Source organism: Ranitomeya imitator, chromosome 1 (assembly GCF_032444005.1).
Source record: "Ranitomeya imitator isolate aRanImi1 chromosome 1, aRanImi1.pri, whole genome shotgun sequence".
Classification (NCBI taxonomy): domain Eukaryota; kingdom Metazoa; phylum Chordata; class Amphibia; order Anura; family Dendrobatidae; genus Ranitomeya; species Ranitomeya imitator.
The window spans coordinates 370,324,959-370,343,120 of record NC_091282.1 but is presented as its reverse complement, the minus strand read 5'-3'; the positions used below and the strand labels follow the sequence as shown (position 1 = coordinate 370,343,120).

The 18,162-nt window shown below is 47.1% G+C and overlaps 1 gene segment (V, D, J or C); it reads right to left on the bottom strand.

The window, feature by feature from the left end:
• LOC138672974 (immunoglobulin gamma-1 heavy chain-like) overlaps window positions 1-18,162 on the bottom strand; it is a 606,081-nt gene that overhangs the window by 556,643 nt on the left and 31,276 nt on the right.

The window sequence follows — 18,162 nt, the reverse complement described above, 5'->3', positions numbered from 1 at the left end:
TTGGGTCATCTGCCAACTTTAAAACAAAGGCTTATTCAAAAATTGCAATAATTTGACTTCTGCATGTATGAACTGGCACATGCGCGATCAATATGCGTTAGTCTTGGAATCTCCTTGCACTAACATGCAGATTGGCGGCCCTCCCCAAGCATCCCATCAACTGCATAAGCTGCTTCATCCTCCTTCACTGTGGCAAGTATTCTTACACAGGTCTCCAGCCGCAGAACCGCCACTTGTTTACCACTTAGGCTATGTGCACACGTTCAGGATTTCTCCCAGAAAATTCCTGAGAAAAATGGACATTTTCTGCAAGAAAACCGCATGCGTTTTTGCCGCGGTTTTGATGCGTTATTGCCACGTTTTTACCCCTCGCCACGACAGCACCCTACAGGAGAGAGGGATCCGCCCCACAGGAACAGGAAACCTACAGAAAGATAAAAGGGGGCGGTCCGCCTTTCCTCCTCAGTTTAGGTTTCCTGTTCCTGCGGGAACGACAGGACGCTAAGAAGCTACAGACATACCTAGGCATGTACGCCGCCTGTGCAGTATCTGCAGAACGGCAGGGGCTGCAGCCTGGAAGCAGCGTCGGGGGAGTTCCGCTAGACGGCTCCCTCCTCGTCTGGGAGGCATACAGATGGCCGGGTCCGGAGAAAGCCGCCCGGCATCTGCATTATGCGGCGGCTCCAGCGTGATCCTCGCCCGGCGGAGGGTGAGTGGCAGGAGTTCCCTGCATGGCGGTCTGGAGAAGGCCGCACCGCGAGTGCTGTCCGCTATTAGTAAGTTCACCCCGGAAGTAGATGCTAAACTTCCGGGGTAAGCAGGCCGAGATCAGCGGTGGGGGTGGCGCGAGTTCGCGCATGTGCAGTACCGCTACAAAAAAAAAAAAAAAAAAAAAGAAAATGGCGCTCTATTTAAGCTGGCTAACCACTGTTACCTGCGATGCAAGATGTCATCTCCAGGTGCCATGGATCTTGCAGCAGGAGAACCAGTTCCTACCAAGGACCGCTCCAGCAGAGGATCATCAGATGCCGGTCAAAAGAGCGACACTGTGGATAAATCCAAAGGATCTCGGCCGTCTGATCCGGTAATAAAAAGCTTCACTGGGTGAGTTTATAAACTCTGCCTATTAAGCTGACGCCGTCTCCCTCCTTTCTCTCTCTTTCTCCTCTCGCTATGTCTTAATTTTGACCAGGCCAAAAAACGGCAAAAAACTAAACATAAGGAATGCGCCTTATGCAGCCAGCCCCTACCAGACACATACCCCAAAAAACTCTGCAAAGATTGTATAGCAGAAACCACACAAGGAGCAGCGGTGTCCATTACGGACTTACGCGCCATTATAAGGGAAGAGTTAAAAACTATGTCACAGGATAAATCACAAAAAAGTAAATCCAAATGGCCAACGCCCTCATCAGACTCTGATAGTGAACAAGCTGTACTCTCAGATATCTCTATAGCCTCTTCATCATCATCATCATCATCAGCTTCGGAAATTGAGGGACGTTCATGTTTCCCCTTAGAAAGTGTGGATAATCTAGTGAAATCAATAAGAGACACTATGGGGTGTGAGGAGACAAAGGGCGCACAAACCACGCAGGATATAATGTTTGCGGGTTTGGCGGAGAGAAAAAGGAAATGCTTTCCAGTTATTTCAGCAGTAAAAGCATTAATAAAAAGAGAGTGGGAGAAACAAGATCAGAGAAGTTTTTTGCCCTCTGCGTCAAAACGGAAATCCCCGTTTAGTGACGATGAGTTACGTGGACCAAAATCCCTAAGGTTGACGCAGCTGTTGCCTCTACCTCTAAGCCATCCACATTGCCTGTTGAAGACGCGGGGTTACTCTCAGACCCTCTAGATCGCAAAGCCGAGTCGTCCCTTAAAAGATCCTGGGAGGCAACTACAGGCATATTTAAGCCAGCAATAGCGAGCACTTGCACCGCCAGGTCAATGCTCATCTGGATTGACCAGCTAGACCAAAGCATTGAGAATAAAATGTCACGGGAAAAATTACGAGCAGCTATTCCCTTAATACGAGGTGCAGCAGCCTTTATGGCGGACGCGTCTGCAGATTCTCTCCGCCTAGCGGCTAGATCCGCAGGTCTGGTAAACAATGCAAGAAGGGCATTATGGATGAAGAGCTGGAAAGGGGACGCACAATCAAAATCTAAGATATGCGCAATCCCATGTGAGGGTGAGTTCCTCTTTGGCAAAACCTTAGACGACATACTCAAAAAGGCAAAAGACAGGAAAAAGGCTTTTCCTGATACATCTATTCCCTTTTATAGGAGAGCCTTTAAGAGAAGGCCATTCGGCAAGAGAAGGCAGACGGACAGGTCGACAACATGGTTCCCTAAAGAAGATAAACAAAGAGGTACCATGTTCAGAAGACCCAACCCCCCAAAAGACAGCAAATACTAAGGATATAACCATTCCAGTAGGGGGCAGATTAAAATTTTTCACTCCCCAGTGGGAAAATATTACAACTAGTTCGTGGATTTTAAATATAATCAGAGATGGAATAAAATTACAATTCTCTCGCTTTCCCCACGAATCATATATTATAACATCTCTCAGCTCGCCTATACAACAAGAGGCCCTGGAGAGTGAAATCCAAACCCTATTATCATAACGGGTTTTAGTCCAAGTTCCGGAAGGACAAGAGACTAGAGGATTCTATTCCCCTCTATTCTTAATTTCCAAACCCGATGGTTCATTCAGAACCATCCTAAACCTCAAAAAGCTTAATTCATTTATTAAAAATGATACATTTAAAATGGAGTCTATAAAATCCACCATAAAGTTACTTTTTCCAAACTGTATGATGGGGGGCATTGATCTAAAAGATGCTTACTACCATCTCCCTATCCATGACAGATACCAGAAGTTCTTCAGGGTAGCGGTGGCAATCAAAGGCAAGATTTGTCATTTCCAGTATGCAGCCATGCCCTTCGGCCTTTCTACAGCGCCAAGGATTTTCACCAAAGTGATTCTAGAGGTGATGGCTTATCTTCGTCAAAAAGAGACATTAATTGTGCCCTACCTGGATGACTTTTTAGTCATCGGAAACTCATTTTCTCAATGTGCTGATCGTTTAGCTCATGCAGTTTCATCTCTACAGGATCTAGGTTGGATAATCAATATCGACAAATCCAGACTGACTCCACTATCACTTCAAGCGTTTCTGGGGTTCCATCTAGACTCCATAACTCAAAAATGTCTGCTCCCTCAGGTAAAAATCTCACTCATCAGACATAAAGTCACAACAGCAATAAATAATCCACAAATGACCCTAAGAAAAGCCATGTCATTACTGGGATCTCTTATTTCCTGTATACCTGCAGTCCAGTGGGCACAATACCATACCCGGACACTGCAGCACCAAATCCTCCAAGAGGAAAGACGGTTACTTAGCTTAAATGCAAGGATAACGTTGTCCCAGGAAGTTTTATCTTCTTTAACGTGGTGGCTGGATTCTAACCATTTGATGAGTGGTGTTCCATGGGTAATAACACCATCTCATATTATAACCACTGACGCCAGTCCTCATGGATGGGGCGCTCATATGGGAAATGATTTTTGCCAAGGGTTATGGGACACTGAAGAATGCCACAACTCATCTAATCTGAAAGAACTAAATGCAGTAAGATACGCCTTATGTCATTTTCTCCCACAGCTCCGGGGAAAAGACGTTCGAATCCTTTCAGACAACACCACCACAGTGGCTTATGTAAACAGACAAGGAGGTACTCAATCAGAGACTCTGATGTCTTCCGCTGGAAAAATTCTGGATTTGGCAGAAAAACATCTATTATCCCTCACTGCAGTTCACATAAGGGGGAAAAACAACCAGCAGATAGACTTCTTAAGTCGACATACCCTAAGGCAGGGAGAGTGGTGCCTAAGCCATCATATCTTCAAACGGATAGTATCCCTATGGGGTTGTCCGCAAATAGATCTCTTCGCCACGAGACAAAACAGGCAAGTCCAGAAATTTGCATCCCTATCGTTAGCAGATCATCCGGACGTTCTAGACGCTTTCCAAATCCCTTGGCAATACAGTCTAGCGTACGCCTTCCCTCCGATAATATTGTTACCACAGGTCATTCGGAAGATCAGGGAGGATGGAGCGAGAGTTGTACTAATAGCACCATTCTGGCCCAAAAGGCCATGGTTCTCATGCCTACAAGCCATGTCGGTTTCGAACCCTTGGGTCCTCCCCTCGACACCCAATCTTCTCTTCCAGGGTCCGTTTCTCCACCCCCAGGTGGACAATCTCCATCTGACGGCCTGGAATTTGAGAGGCAGATGCTAAAATTAAGGGGGTTTTCCGAGGGACTTATTGACACACTCCTCCAAAGTAGAAAACGCTCTACTACGAAAATTTATACAAAAATCTGGAAAAAATTCCTACAGTTCCATAAATCTCCCAACACATCAGAAATTCCGATAGTCTATCCTGGAATTCCTTCAAAAAGGGAGGGAACTAGGTTTAGCTGTAAATACGTTAAAAGTTCACGTATCAGCACTGGGAGCCCTCTATGGCCATAACATTGCAGGAAATAGATGGGTATCCCGATTTATCACGGCTTGTGAAAGGATAAATCCTGTTAATATACCTAGAATTCCACCCTGGGATCTAAATCTAGTTCTACAAGCCCTAACAGATCCTCCATTTGAACCAATAGATTCAGTATCCATTAAATATTTATCACTTAAAACTGTCCTTTTGGTAGCACTGACTTCAGCTAGGAGAATCAGTGACATCCAAGCTCTTTCTATAGATCCACCTTTCCTGCTAACTTTTCAGGATAAGTTGATTCTTAAATTAGACCCTTCCTATCTTCCCAAGGTAGCGAAGAAATTCCATAGGTCACAAGAAATAGTCCTACCCACCTTTTTCAGTAACCCTTCCACTCCTGAGGAATGTAAATGTCACACTCTAGATGTTAAAAGAGTAGTTTTAAAATACATTGAAAGGACCAGTAGCTGGCGACAGTGTAGGGCTCTGTTTTATATCCTTTCAGGGTCACAAGAAGGGTCATGCAGTCACAAAGAGCACCCTATCCCGGTGGATCAGGGAGTCTATCACATTGGCTTACTCCGCGAGGAAAGAAAACCCTCCGGAAGGCATAACAGCGCACTCTACCAGAGCTATGGCATCCTCCTGGGCCGAAAGAGGAGACGTCCCAATAGAAACCATATGTAAGGCGGCAACTTGGTCAGATCCTTCTACCTTCTATAACCACTATAGGCTTGACCTATCGTCAACTTCTGACCTAGACTTTGGCAGGACTGTCCTCAGCACGGTGGTCCCCCCCCCCCTAGGTGATGGTCTCTGAAAGATCTCCTGTAGGGTGCTGTCGTGGCGAGGGGTAAAAAGCCGGATTACTCACCGGTAATACTCTTTTAGTGAGTCCACGACAGCACCCTCTTACATCCCTCCCTAGGTTAATATAGTACTAACTATTGAGTAAAATTCTTTTAATCATACATGAGCAAATGAGTTTGAAAATGAAATAAATTATATTTGCCTAATACTGGCGGTCCTCCGGGTACTCTGAAATCAAAACTGAGGAGGAAAGGCGGACCGCCCCTTTTATCTTTCTGCAGGTTTCCTGTTCCTGTGGGGCGGATCCCTCTCTCCTGTAGGGTGCTGTCGTGGACTCACTAAAAGAGTATTACCGGTGAGTAATCCGGCTTTTTTTCCGGACACTTCCCAATGCATTTTGTAGTGAGAAATCCGCAAAAAAACCCGCAAAATTAATGAACATGCTGCGGTTTTTACCGCAATGCGTTTTTTTCGCGGAAAAAAATACATCATATGCACAGAACATGCGGAATTCATTCTAAATGATGGGATGCATATTGTATGCTTTTTTTGCGGTTTTTATCAGGAAAAACCGCGAAAAAACCGCAACATGTACACACAGCCTTAGTAAGAATCCGTCACCTGTTGCGTAAGTGGAGATGCTTGCTGTTTCATTTTCACCGAGCACATCATATTTTTTTTCTCAAGCCACCATAACCTCTTCGCCTTCACGTCACTCACAGTCCTGCAGTTTGTCATATTCAATCTACTCCACTCTTTCAGCACAGCAGCCAGCCCATGGTCCCTCAGTTGTGGTCATGTAAAAGAATGTTTCTCGGTCTCCCATGACAGCACTACGGAGAGAGGGGATCCGCCCTTCATGGACAGGAAACCTACAGATAAAAGGGCGGTACCTCTCCCTCGCATCAGTTGGTTTCCTGTCCCTGAACAGGGAACCTCTTTCCGGTGGTACCTGTTATGAAGACCGATGGACCGGGACCGGGCGGTCGAGTACCGGCAGCGAGGAGGCTCCTGCCGCGGCTTGTCCGGCTCCCGAAGCCGCCACCGCTGGAACCGAGGGGTTCTTCAGGGTGAGCGGAGGGAGAACGCCGCCGATTCTGACGAGAGGAAGGGGCGCTGGATCACCCGGAGCTTCTGTGCCGACAAGTGCACGCTCCGGGTGTACTAAAATGGCCGCCGCTCCGGAAATGCGGCAGGACTTCCGGGTCATCGCCGCGCGCATGCGCGGTAGCTTCTCTTCTCCCTGGACGTGACGCAGGGCCAGAAGTGCGGGGGAACGCCGGAGGTGGCGCCAAATACAAATAGGGAGATGGTGCACACACAGTTGTCGCACCATCTCCCTGTAAATCATGGAGGACAGCGATCCACAGGAGCTGCAGCCTAGGCAGCAGCACCATAAGAAGACAGACCCTAAGAGCGCTAGGAGTGGGTCTAGCAGCCGTTCTACACAGCGCAGCAGGTCTGCTGCGAAGACTAGTTCACCTCCTCGGGAACCTTCCATTCCAGACCCAGGGCCCCCTCCAGAACCGGTACCTGCCTGCACGTCCGAATGGTGAGTTGATCTTCGTGAATGTATTATAATAGGGCTCCCTCTTCTCCCTTAATAGGGAAAGAAGAAGCTGGAGAAAAGGAAAAACAAATCCTGCCCCATCTGTGACAAAGCTTTACCAGTAGCCTGGGACAAAAAGCTTTGCAAATCATGCATCCAGCGTGTGCTATGTGAGGAGACTCCCGACTTTGCATCCGAGCTGAAAAATATCATTAGATCTGAGGTTCAGAATGCTGTATCTTCCTCCAAAAAAGGAAAGGATAAAGTAAAGGAAACAGTACAATCCCACTCTGTCCGATCCTCATCTGAAGACGCAGATTCAGACGATTCTGACTCCTCCCTATCCTCCTCCGAGGAAGATTCAGGCCGACATTGTTTTCCACTCGAGGAAGTGGATGCCTTAGTGAGAGCTGTTAGGGCTACTATGGGGGTGGAGGAGCCTAAACCTGACAAAACAGCCCAAGACGTTATGTTTGGTGGCTTGGGACAAAAAAAACGGAAAACCTTTCCTTTAAATCCCAATGTCCAATCCCTAATTAAAAAAGAATGGGAAAAACCAGATAGGAGAAACTCTTCAGTGCCCTCGCTTAAAAGAAAGTATCCCTTCGAAGATGACGCATCCACTTCCTGGGATAAGGCACCAAAGTTGGATGTAGCGGTGGCAAAAGCCTCGAAAAAATTTGCGCTCCCGTTCGAGGACATGGGTACCCTCAGAGACCCTTTAGATAAAAAAGCAGACACATTTCTTAAAGGGGCATGGGAATCGGCTGGGGGTAGCTTGAGGCCTACTGTTGCGGCTACCTGCACCTCCAGATCTCTGATGGTATGGATTGATCAATTAGAGAGTCAAATTAGAGACGGGCTACCCAGGAATAAATTACTGGATTCTATCCCTGCAATTAGAGCAGCAGCAGCATTCCTGGCGGACTCCTCGGCAGACTCCGTACGGTTAACATATAAGGCCGCTGCTCTCTCCAACGCAGCCAGAAGAACCTTATGGCTCAAAAGCTGGCCTGGGGATCTCCAGACAAAGCTGAAGCTATGTTCTATTCCGTGTGAAGGAAATTTTCTGTTTGGAGAGACCCTGGATGACATTCTCCAAAAAGCAGGAGACAAAAAGAAAGGGTTTCCAAATTTGGGCCCAGCCCCATTCAGGCAGTCCTTTCGGAATCGGAGATTTTTCCTCCGCAGACCCCCCAGGGAGCAGAATAAATGGGAAGAAGGCAGGAGAAGGGATAGAGGTTACCTCTTTGGCAATACCTCTCGTGACAAAAAACCCGCCAAATGACATTGTGCCTACGGTAGGGGGAAGACTCACATCTTTCCTTCCCGCCTGGGAGAAAATATCCAACAACACCTGGATTCTAAACATCATACAGTACGGTCTAAAAATAGATTTTATTTCTTTTCCTCCCCGGAAGTACATAGAAACGAAAATAAGATCTTCAGTGGCAGAACAAGCAGCTTTAGAGAAAGAAATCATTTCCCTACTGCAAAAATCTGTGATTCAAGAAATCCCTCCTCAGGAAGTAGAAGGGTTTTTCTCCCCTCTTTTTTTAGTACCAAAACCCGACGGGTCCTTTCGGACCATTATAAATCTAAAAAACCTAAACAAATACGTAAGAAATCACAAATTCAAAATGGAAACAATAAAGTCCACCATAAAAATCTTGTTTCCAAATTGCTACATGGTCGTGATAGACCTAACCGATGAATATTATCATGTGCCCATCCACAATCAGTCTCAAAAATTCCTGAGATTGGCAGTTCCCATAAAAGGACAATTAAGATTTTTTCAGTACAGAGCTCTTCCGTTCGGAATCTCTATAGCTCCTCGAATATTCACGAAGGTAATAGCGGAAATGATGGCCCACATAAGGGAACAAAATATATTAATAGTCCCTTACCTAGACGACTTTCTCATCGTAAGCAACTCGGCCCAAAGTTGCAAAGAACAGAGGGACCGGGTAATGACTATCTTGACGGACTTGGGGTGGCTCATAAACTTAAAAAAATCAAAGTTGGAACCCTGTCATTAGACTCCCGAGTACAAGAATGCCGACTTCCAAACCCCAAAAAAGACAACATATTAGCCATGATAACGCGAACCTTTCACCATCCTTCCATGACTCTAAGGAGAGCAATGTCACTACTAGGCTCTCTGTCCTCATGCCTACCAGCGATACCCTTTGCACAGTTCCACACAAGAGAACTTCAGTGGCACGTACTCGAATGGCAGTCAATACTAAAAGACAAATTGGAAAGTCAAATCACCCTGAGTTCCTCAGTTATTCTTTCCCTTCGTTGGTGGGCAGAGAACCAAAACTTATCAAAGGGAGTTCCTTGGGTGACACAAATATCCCGGGTGATAACCGATGCGAGTCCCACAGGGTGGGGGGCTCATATGGGGGACAGAGTGGCCCAGGGAACCTGGTTAGTTCAGGAAATATCAGCATCCTCAAACCAAAAAGAACTTTGGGCAGTGCTTCAGGCTCTTCTTTCTTTTCTGACCTATATTCAGGGACATCATGTCCGAATTTTTTCGGACAACAAAGTGACTGTAGCGTATATAAACCACCAGGGAGGAACAAGGTCTCAGGCACTCATGAGTTCTTCAGCCAAAATTTTCAACCTTGCAGAAGAAAATCTACTATCCCTCTCTGCGCTACACGTTCAGGGTGCAAACAACGAGAGAGCAGATTACCTGAGTCGATCGCTGTTAAAACAAGGCGAGTGGTCCCTAAACCATTCCATCTACGATCAGATCACAAAAATGTGGGGAGCACCAACAATAGATCTATTCGCCAATTACAAAAACAAAAAGGTGAACAAATTCTGCTCGCTGAACCCGGTAGGGAATCCACAGGCTCTAGATGCCTTTATGATTCCATGGACTCAAAAATTAACTTATGCCTTTCCTCCAACTATTCTGATCCCGGCAGTCATTCGGAAAGTCAGAGAGGACAAAGCGAAAATGATCCTCATAGCCCCGTTCAGGCCAAAAAGGACGTGGTTCTCCTGGCTGAGGATGCTTTCGGTCTCGGACCCATGGGTCCTGCCGAATATACCAGACCTTCTACATCAAGGGCCGATCTTCCACCCACAGGAATCGAACTTACATTTGACAGCCTGGTTTTTGAACGGGGACTATTAAAAGAAAGAGGTTTCTCAGATAACTTAGTTACCACGTTGTTAAAAAGTAGAAAACCCATCACTACTAAAATATATGGGAAAACTTGGAAAAAATTTCTGTCCGTCTCCAAAGTAAAAGTCCAAGATGGGCCCTCAATTCCTAAAATACTGGAGTTCCTACAAAAAGGTCTGGAACAGGGGTTGTCGGTTAGTACTCTTAAAGTACAAATAGCAGCTCTAGGAGCACTCTATAACCATAATATTGCGGCCAACCCATGGATAATTAGATTTGTTAAGGCGGTGACAAGATCAAAGCCATTAGTCGCTCAGAAAGTGCCCTCATGGGACTTAAATTTAGTCCTCTCGGCATTAACGGGTCCTCCATTCAAACCCATAGAGACGATTTCCATTAAAACTCTATCACTTAAAACCATTCTCTTGGTAGCGTTAACATCCGCACGCAGAATAAGTGACATTCAAGCCTTATCCTCTAATCCACCCTTCACTAAAATATTAGATGATAGGCCGGGTCAGGTCTAAGAGTGACTCTATCTGCCAAAAGTGGCATCAAAATTCCATAGGTCACAAGAAGTCTCCCTGCCATCCTTTTGTCCAAACCCAAAAAATGAGAAAGAGCAAAACCTCCATAATCTAGACGTCAGAAGGTGCCTAATCCAATACTTAGATTCCACCAGAGAGTATAGGAAGGAAGGCTCTCTGTTTGTCTGTTTCCAGGGTCCCAGAAAAGGATTTCGGGCATCCAAGGGTACTTTGGCAAGGTGGATAAAGGAGGCGATAGTCTTGGCATATTCATCCTCTGGGAATGAGATCCCAGATGGTATAAGAGCACATTCCACAAGAGCAGTAGCTACTAGGGTTGAGCGACCTTGACCTTTTTAGAGTCGAGCCGTGTTTCGCGAAACCCGACTATCTTAGAAGTCGAGTCAAGTGGAATCGGCCGATTATCGCGAAAAGTCGGGTATCGCCCGAAACACGAAACCCAATGCAAGTCAATGGGGGAGCATAGTCGGCAGTGAGTGGAGGCCAGGAAAACACCTACACTGCCCATTTTAAAGGCAAAAACATCCATTCTTGTTAAAGAAGCTTGTCAATCGTAATTTACCTTATAATAATTGGAAGGCATTTGAAATTGGGGGTCATTTGGCTAAAGTTGTGGGGGGTAGGGCTGGTTCAAGTAATTAGTGGGCCCAGTAAATCTGGACCACGTCACGGCAGTGGAGCAGGGAGAGGTAAGTATTTCAACTTTGCAAGTGCTGTGATCCTGAGCAAGCAGGGGGGGCCCACTCGTTGGCATTGGCACAGGCACAGGGCCCCTCAAAGTACAGCGGTGTGTTTGCACGGCGGGGGCGCCTCCCATCGGCAGCAACACTTTTGCGTACTATGAGAGGCCCTGTGCCAGTGACGTCGCCAACTAGTATTCCTCCCCCCACCTGATGAAGGAACCTGCACTTTCATCTGCACCTTCCTCTTTGTCCCCGTGTAAGGTGGTATGGTATGCGGGAAGAGGAACCTGACTTTCAGCAGGGTCACAATCTTGCTGTGTAGCGTGCACAGGGAATTTTGCGTTATGGGTCAATGTACCAGCAGACTCATCTATCACTGGCTGGGCAATGGGCAGGATGAGGAGGAAACACAGATATAGGCCCAAAGAATAAAGTTGGCTAAATGCAGTTCAAAATTGGTAACACAGGACTAACCAGGGGGCATTGCAGTGGAGGACAACTGGAATGAGAGGCTGACACAGAGAGTAGGCCCAAATCAGTAAGTAGTCGAAATGCAGTTCAAAATTGGCAACCGTAGTAAACAGGCGGCACAGCTTTGTTCAGTGGAGGAGAACAGCAAGGAGTGGCAGACACCGATAGTAGGCCCCAAACCAACTAGTACGCCAAATGCAGTTGTTCCGTTTAACCACAATTTAATGAGAGCCTGAAGATAGAAGTTCAGGAAAGGCAACCTGGAGAACACCTTGGAGTGGAACACACCATCTCTCTACACCCCATACCCAATTTGTAGGCCTAATGCAGTGTAGTTTCCAAGAACTACTAAACGAGAGCCGGAAGATCGAAGCTCAGGAAAGGCAACCTGGAGAACACCTTGGAGTGGAACACACCATCTCTCTACACCCCATACCCAATTTGTAGGCCTAATGCAGTGTAGTTTCCAACAACTACTAAACGAGAGCATGAAGATCGAAGCATTGGCGAGGAAACCTGGGGAACACCTTGGAGTGGAACACACCATCTCTCTACACCCCATACCCAATCTGTAGGCCTAATGCAGTGTAGTTTCCAACAACTACTAAACGAGAGCCGGAAGACCGAAGCAATGTGGACGAAACCTGGGGAACACCTTGGAGTGGAACACACCATCTCTCTACACCCCATACCCAATTTGTAGGCCTAATGCAGTGTAGTTTCCAACAACTACTAAACAAGAGCATTAAGATCGAAGCAATGGCGAGGAAACCTGGGGCACACCTTGGGTAGGCAGACACCGTTAGTAGGCCCTACCAAAGTTGTACCCCCAATGCAGTTTTAAAATTCCTAGAGGCTGAAAACAAGACTATTGACGCTCAGCTTTTTTCAAAGGAACACACCTGAATTGAGTGGCGCAGACACACAGGTAGTAGGACTTAACCCAAAAATGTGGCTCACTGCAGCTTAAAAAAGTTACAGGGGTACACAAGCAGCAGTGCTCTGGGCAGTGGAGGACAATTTCAATAGTGGACCGCAGACAGACTTTGTACGCCTACTATTAAAAAAAGGATGCTCTATGCAATTAAAAATAGGTTCCAGGGGTCCACGGGCAGCAGTGGTGTGGTCAGTGGACGAGTATTGGAAGGAGGGACCGCAGACAGGCGTAGTAGGCCTAACATAACAAAATTAGGCTGTAGACACTGTAAAATTGGTTCCAGGGGTACACGGGCAGCAGTGGAGTGGTCAGTGGAGGCCTAGTGGAAGGAGTGACCGCAGACATGCATCGAAGGCCTAAAATAAAAAAATTGGGCTGGCTGTAGGCAATTTTAAATTGGTTCCAGGGGTACACGGGCAGCAGTGGCCTGGTCAGTGTAGTAGTAGTAGAAAGAACGGACCGCAGACAGGCATCGAAGGCCTAAAATAAAAAAATTGGGCTGGCTGTAGGCAATTTTAAATTGGTTCCAGGGGTACACGGGCAGCAGTGGTGTGGTCAGTGGAGGCATAGTGGTAGGAGTGACCGCAGACAGGCTTCGAAGGCCTAACATAACAAAAATGTCAATACAATGGTATTGTCAGTGGCAGGCATTGAAGGATGTCAGCGCATAGACTAAACATTGGTGGAGCTGTGAGATAATTTTGCAAGTGGTAGAGCACTGTTTGAGCTGGGGGGGAACTGTCTTGTGGCCGGCGGTACAGGCCCAGGGCCCCTCATATTACAACGGTGTGTCTGACGTTGGGTGCGCACCACCACCGCCAGAGACACTTTATTGTACTAGGAGGGACCCAGTGGCAGTGCCGTCGACCAAAAGCGGGCACACCCACCTCTTCAGACAAACAGCACTCTCACGGGTGCTGTCGCCAAGTGTCGATACCACGGCCCCGTGTGGGGAGTTTGGCCATTTAGTGAGGTGTAAACATGTCGTATGCTGGACAATCAGGTGCAGAAAATTACGAGATTGGAAAAGGCATTCAGAATAGTCCACAGGCAAGACCTTTTCATAGGAAAGCTAGGTGTCAGCCGGGCAAGGTGGGGCAAAAGATTTCGAAATCCAGTTGTGGTTCATTTTAATGAAGGTTAGATCATCTACATTTTGGGTAGCCAGACGAGTCCTTTTTTCTGTTAGTATTGAACCTGCAGCACTGAATACTCTTTCTGATAGGACACTAGCTGCCGGGCAAGCAAGCTCCTGCAATGCATATTCTGCTAATTCTGGCCAGGTGTCTAATTTTGATGCCCAGTAATCAAATGGGAATGACGGTTGAGGGAGAACATCGATAAGGGATGAAAAATAGTTTGTAACCATACTGGACAAATGTTGTCTCCTGTCACTTTGAATTGATGCTGCAGTACCTGTCCTGTCTGCGGTCATAGCAAAATCACTCCACAACCTGGTCAGAAAACCCCTCTGGCCAACGCCACTTCTGATTTCTGCCCCTCTAACTCCTCTGGTCTGCTGGCCCCTGCAGCTCGTGTGAGAACGATCACGGGCGCTGTGTGCAGGGAATGCCAGAAGCAAACGGTCAACAAGAGTTGATTGTTTGGTTGCTAATATTAGTTCCAAGTTCTCATGTGGCATTATATTTTGCAATTTGCCTTTATAGCGAGGATCAAGGAGGCAGGCCAACCAGTAATCGTCATCATTCATCATTTTAGTTATGCGTGTGTCCCTTTTGAGGATACGTAAGGCATAATCCGCCATGTGGGCCAAAGTTCCAGTTCTCAAATCTGCGGTTGTGCTTGGTTGAGGGGCAGTTTCAGGCAAATCCACGTCACTTGTGTCCCTCCAAAAACCAGAACCCGGCCTTGCCGCGCCACCAATTTCCAGTGGCCCCGGAAAAGCTTCCTCATTAAAAATATAATCATCCCCATCATCCTCCTCGTCCTCCTCCTCCTCTTCGCCCGCTAACTCGTCCTGTACACTGCCCTGGCCAGACAATGGCTGACTGTCATCAAGGCTTTCCTCTTCCTCAGCTGCAGACGCCTGATCCTTTATGTGCGTCAAACTTTGCATCAGCAGACGCATTAGGGGGATGCTCATGCTTATTATGGCATTGTCTGCACTAACCAGCCGTGTGCATTCCTCAAAACACTGAAGGACTTGACACATGTCTTGAATCTTCGACCACTGCACACCTGACAACTCCATGTCTGCCATCCTACTGCCTGCCCGTGTATGTGTATCCTCCCACAAAAACATAACAGCCCGCCTCTGTTCGCACAGTCTCTGAAGCATGTGCAGTGTTGAGTTCCACCTTGTTGCAACGTCTATGATTAGGCGATGCTGGGGAAGGTTCAAAGAACGCTGATAGGTCTGCATACGGCTGGAGTGTACGGGCGAACGGCGGATATGTGAGCAAAGTCCACGCACTTTGAGAAGCAGGTCGGATAACCCCGGATAACTTTTCAGGAAGCACTGCACCACCAGGTTTAAGGTGTGAGCCAGGCAAGGAATGTGTTTCAGTTGGGAAAGGGAGATGGCAGCCATGAAATTCCTTCCGTTATCACTCACTACCTTGCCTGCCTCAAGATCTACAGTGCCCAGCCACGACTGCGTTTCTTTCTGCAAGAACTCGGACAGAACTTCCGCGGTGTGTCTGTTGTCGCCCAAACACTTCATAGCCAATACAGCCTGCTGACGTTTGCCAGTAGCTGCCCCATAATGGGAGACCTGGTGTGCAACAGTGGCAGCTGCGGATGGAGTGGTTGTGCGACTGCGGTCTGTGGACGAGCTCTCGCTTCTGCAGGAGGACGAAGAGGAGGAGGAGGGGGTGCGAATGGCTACAGCCAACTGTTTCCTAGACCGTGGGCTAGGCAGAACTGTCCCAAACTTGCTGTCCCCTGTGGACCCTGCATCCACAACATTCACCCAGTGTGCCGTGATGGACACGTAACGTCCCTGACCATGGCTACTGGTCCATGCATCTGTTGTCAGGTGCACCTTTGTGCTCACAGATTGCCTGAGTGCATGGACGATGCGCTCTTTAACATGCTGGTGGAGGGCTGGGATGGCTTTTCTGGAAAAAAAGTGTCGACTGGGTAGCTCGTAGCGTGGTACAGCGTAGTCCATCAGGGCTTTGAAAGCTTCGCTTTCAACTAACCGGTAGGGCATCATCTCTAACGAGATTAGTCTAGCTATGTGGGCGTTCAAACCCTGTGTACGCGGATGCGAGGCTAAGTACTTCCTTTTTCTAACCATAGTCTCGTGTAGGGTGAGCTGGACTGGAGAGCTGGAGATCGTGGAACTAGCGGGGGTGCCGGTGGACATGGCAGACTGGTGATTCCCTGACCCTGACTGCTTTGGCCTGGCAAAGAAACCTGCACAGATACTGCAGGTGGTGCGGAAAATGGTGGCCCTACACTGCCGGAAGGGATGTTGCGTTGCTGACTAGCTTCATTGGCCGAGGGTGCTACAACCTTAAGGGACGTTTGGTAGTTAGTCCAGGCTTGCGAATGCATGGTGGTTAAATGTCTATGCATGCAACTTGTATTGAGACTTTTCAGATTCTGTCCTCTGCTTAAGGTAGTTGAACATTTTTGACAGATGACTTTGCGCTGATCAATTGGATGTTGTTTAAAAAAATGCTAGACTGCACTCTTTCTAGCATCGGATACCTTTTCAGGCATTGCAGACTGAGCTTTAACCGGATGGCCACGCTGTCCTCCAACAGGTTTTGGCTTTGCCACGCGTTTTGGGCAAGATACGGGCCCGGCAGATGGAACCTGTTGCGATGTTGATGCCTGCTGCGGCCCCTCCTCCTCCGCTTCAGAACTGCTGCCGCCTGCACCCTGTTCCCCCAATGGCTGCCAATCGGGGTCAAGAACTGGGTCATCTATTACCTCTTCTTGTAGCTCGTGTGCAACTTCGTCTGTGTCACCGTGTCGGTCGGTGGTATAGCGTTCGTGATGGGGCAACATAGTCTCATCAGGGTCTGATTCTTGATCATTACCCTGCGAGGGCAATGTTGTGGTCTGAGTCAAAGGACCAGCATAGTAGTCTGGCTGTGGCTGTGCATCAGTGCACTCCATGTCAGATTCAACTTGTAATGGGCATGGACTGTTAACTGCTTCACTTTGTAAGCCAGGGACGGTATGTGTAAAGAGCTCCATGGAGTAACCCGTTGTGTCGCCTGCTGCATTCTTCTCTGTTGTTGTTTTTGCTGAAGAGGACAAGGAAGCGACTTGTCCCTGACCGTGAACATCCACTAACGACGCGCTGCTTTGACATTTACCAGTTTCACGAGAGGAGGCAAAAGAGCTAGAGGCTGAGTCAGCAAGATAAGCCAAAACTTGCTCTTGCTGCTCCGGCTTTAAAAGCGGTTTTCCTACTCCCAGAAAAGGGAGCGTTCGAGGCCTTGTGTAGCCAGACGACGAACCTGGCTCCACAGCTCCAGACTTAGGTGCAATATTTTTTTTCCCACGACCAGCTGATGCTCCACCACTACCACTACCCTCATTACCAGCTGACAATGAACGCCCCCGGCCACGACCTCTTCCACCAGACTTCCTCATTGTTTTAAAAACGTAAACAAACTAACGGTATTTGTTGCTGTCACACAACTTACACGGTGAGCTATAACTTCAGTATGATTTAGCTACCCCTTTACAGGTGAGTGAGACCACAACGAAAATCAGGCACAATGTTACACACTCTGTTGTTGGTGGCAACAAATGAGAGAGATGCCACACACGCATGACTGTCACTGAAGCACAAATGTAAATATTAATCTCCCACTGATTTGATTTTTTTTTTTTTTCAGGGAGACTTTAGGAAAAAAAAATAATAGAATAAAATGATTTTTTCAGGAAGAATTTAGAAACCAAATAAAATAAAATGATTTTTTCAGGGAGAATTTAGAAAACAAATAAAACAAAAAAAGGCTTTCTATGGCCCACTGAGTGAGAGATGACGCACACAGGAGTCAGGAGTGGCACACAAGCCCAGAGGCCAATATTTATCTCCCACTGATTGATGTAGTGATTTTTTCAGGTAGATTTTGGAACCCAAATCAAGCTAAAAAAATAATAGGCTTTCTATGGCCCACAATTGGAGAGAGAGAGAGAGAGATGGCACACCCAGGAGTCAAGACTGGCACACAAGCAGAAAGGGCAATATTAATCTCCCACTGATTTGTTTTTTTGTTTTTTTTTCAGGGAGACTTTAGAAAAAAAAATAATAGAATAAAATGATTTTTTCAGGAAGAATTTAGAAACCAAATCAACCAAAAACATAAATAGGCTTTCTATGGCCCACTATTTGTGAGAGAGATGGCACGCTCAGGACTGGCACACAAGCCCAGAGGCCAATATTAATCTCCCACTTTTTTTTTTTTTGTTCCAGGGAAAATTTATAAACCCAATAAAAAAAATAATAAATAGGCTTTCTATGGCCCACTATCTGAGAGAGAGAGATGGCACGCTTGGGACTGGCACACAA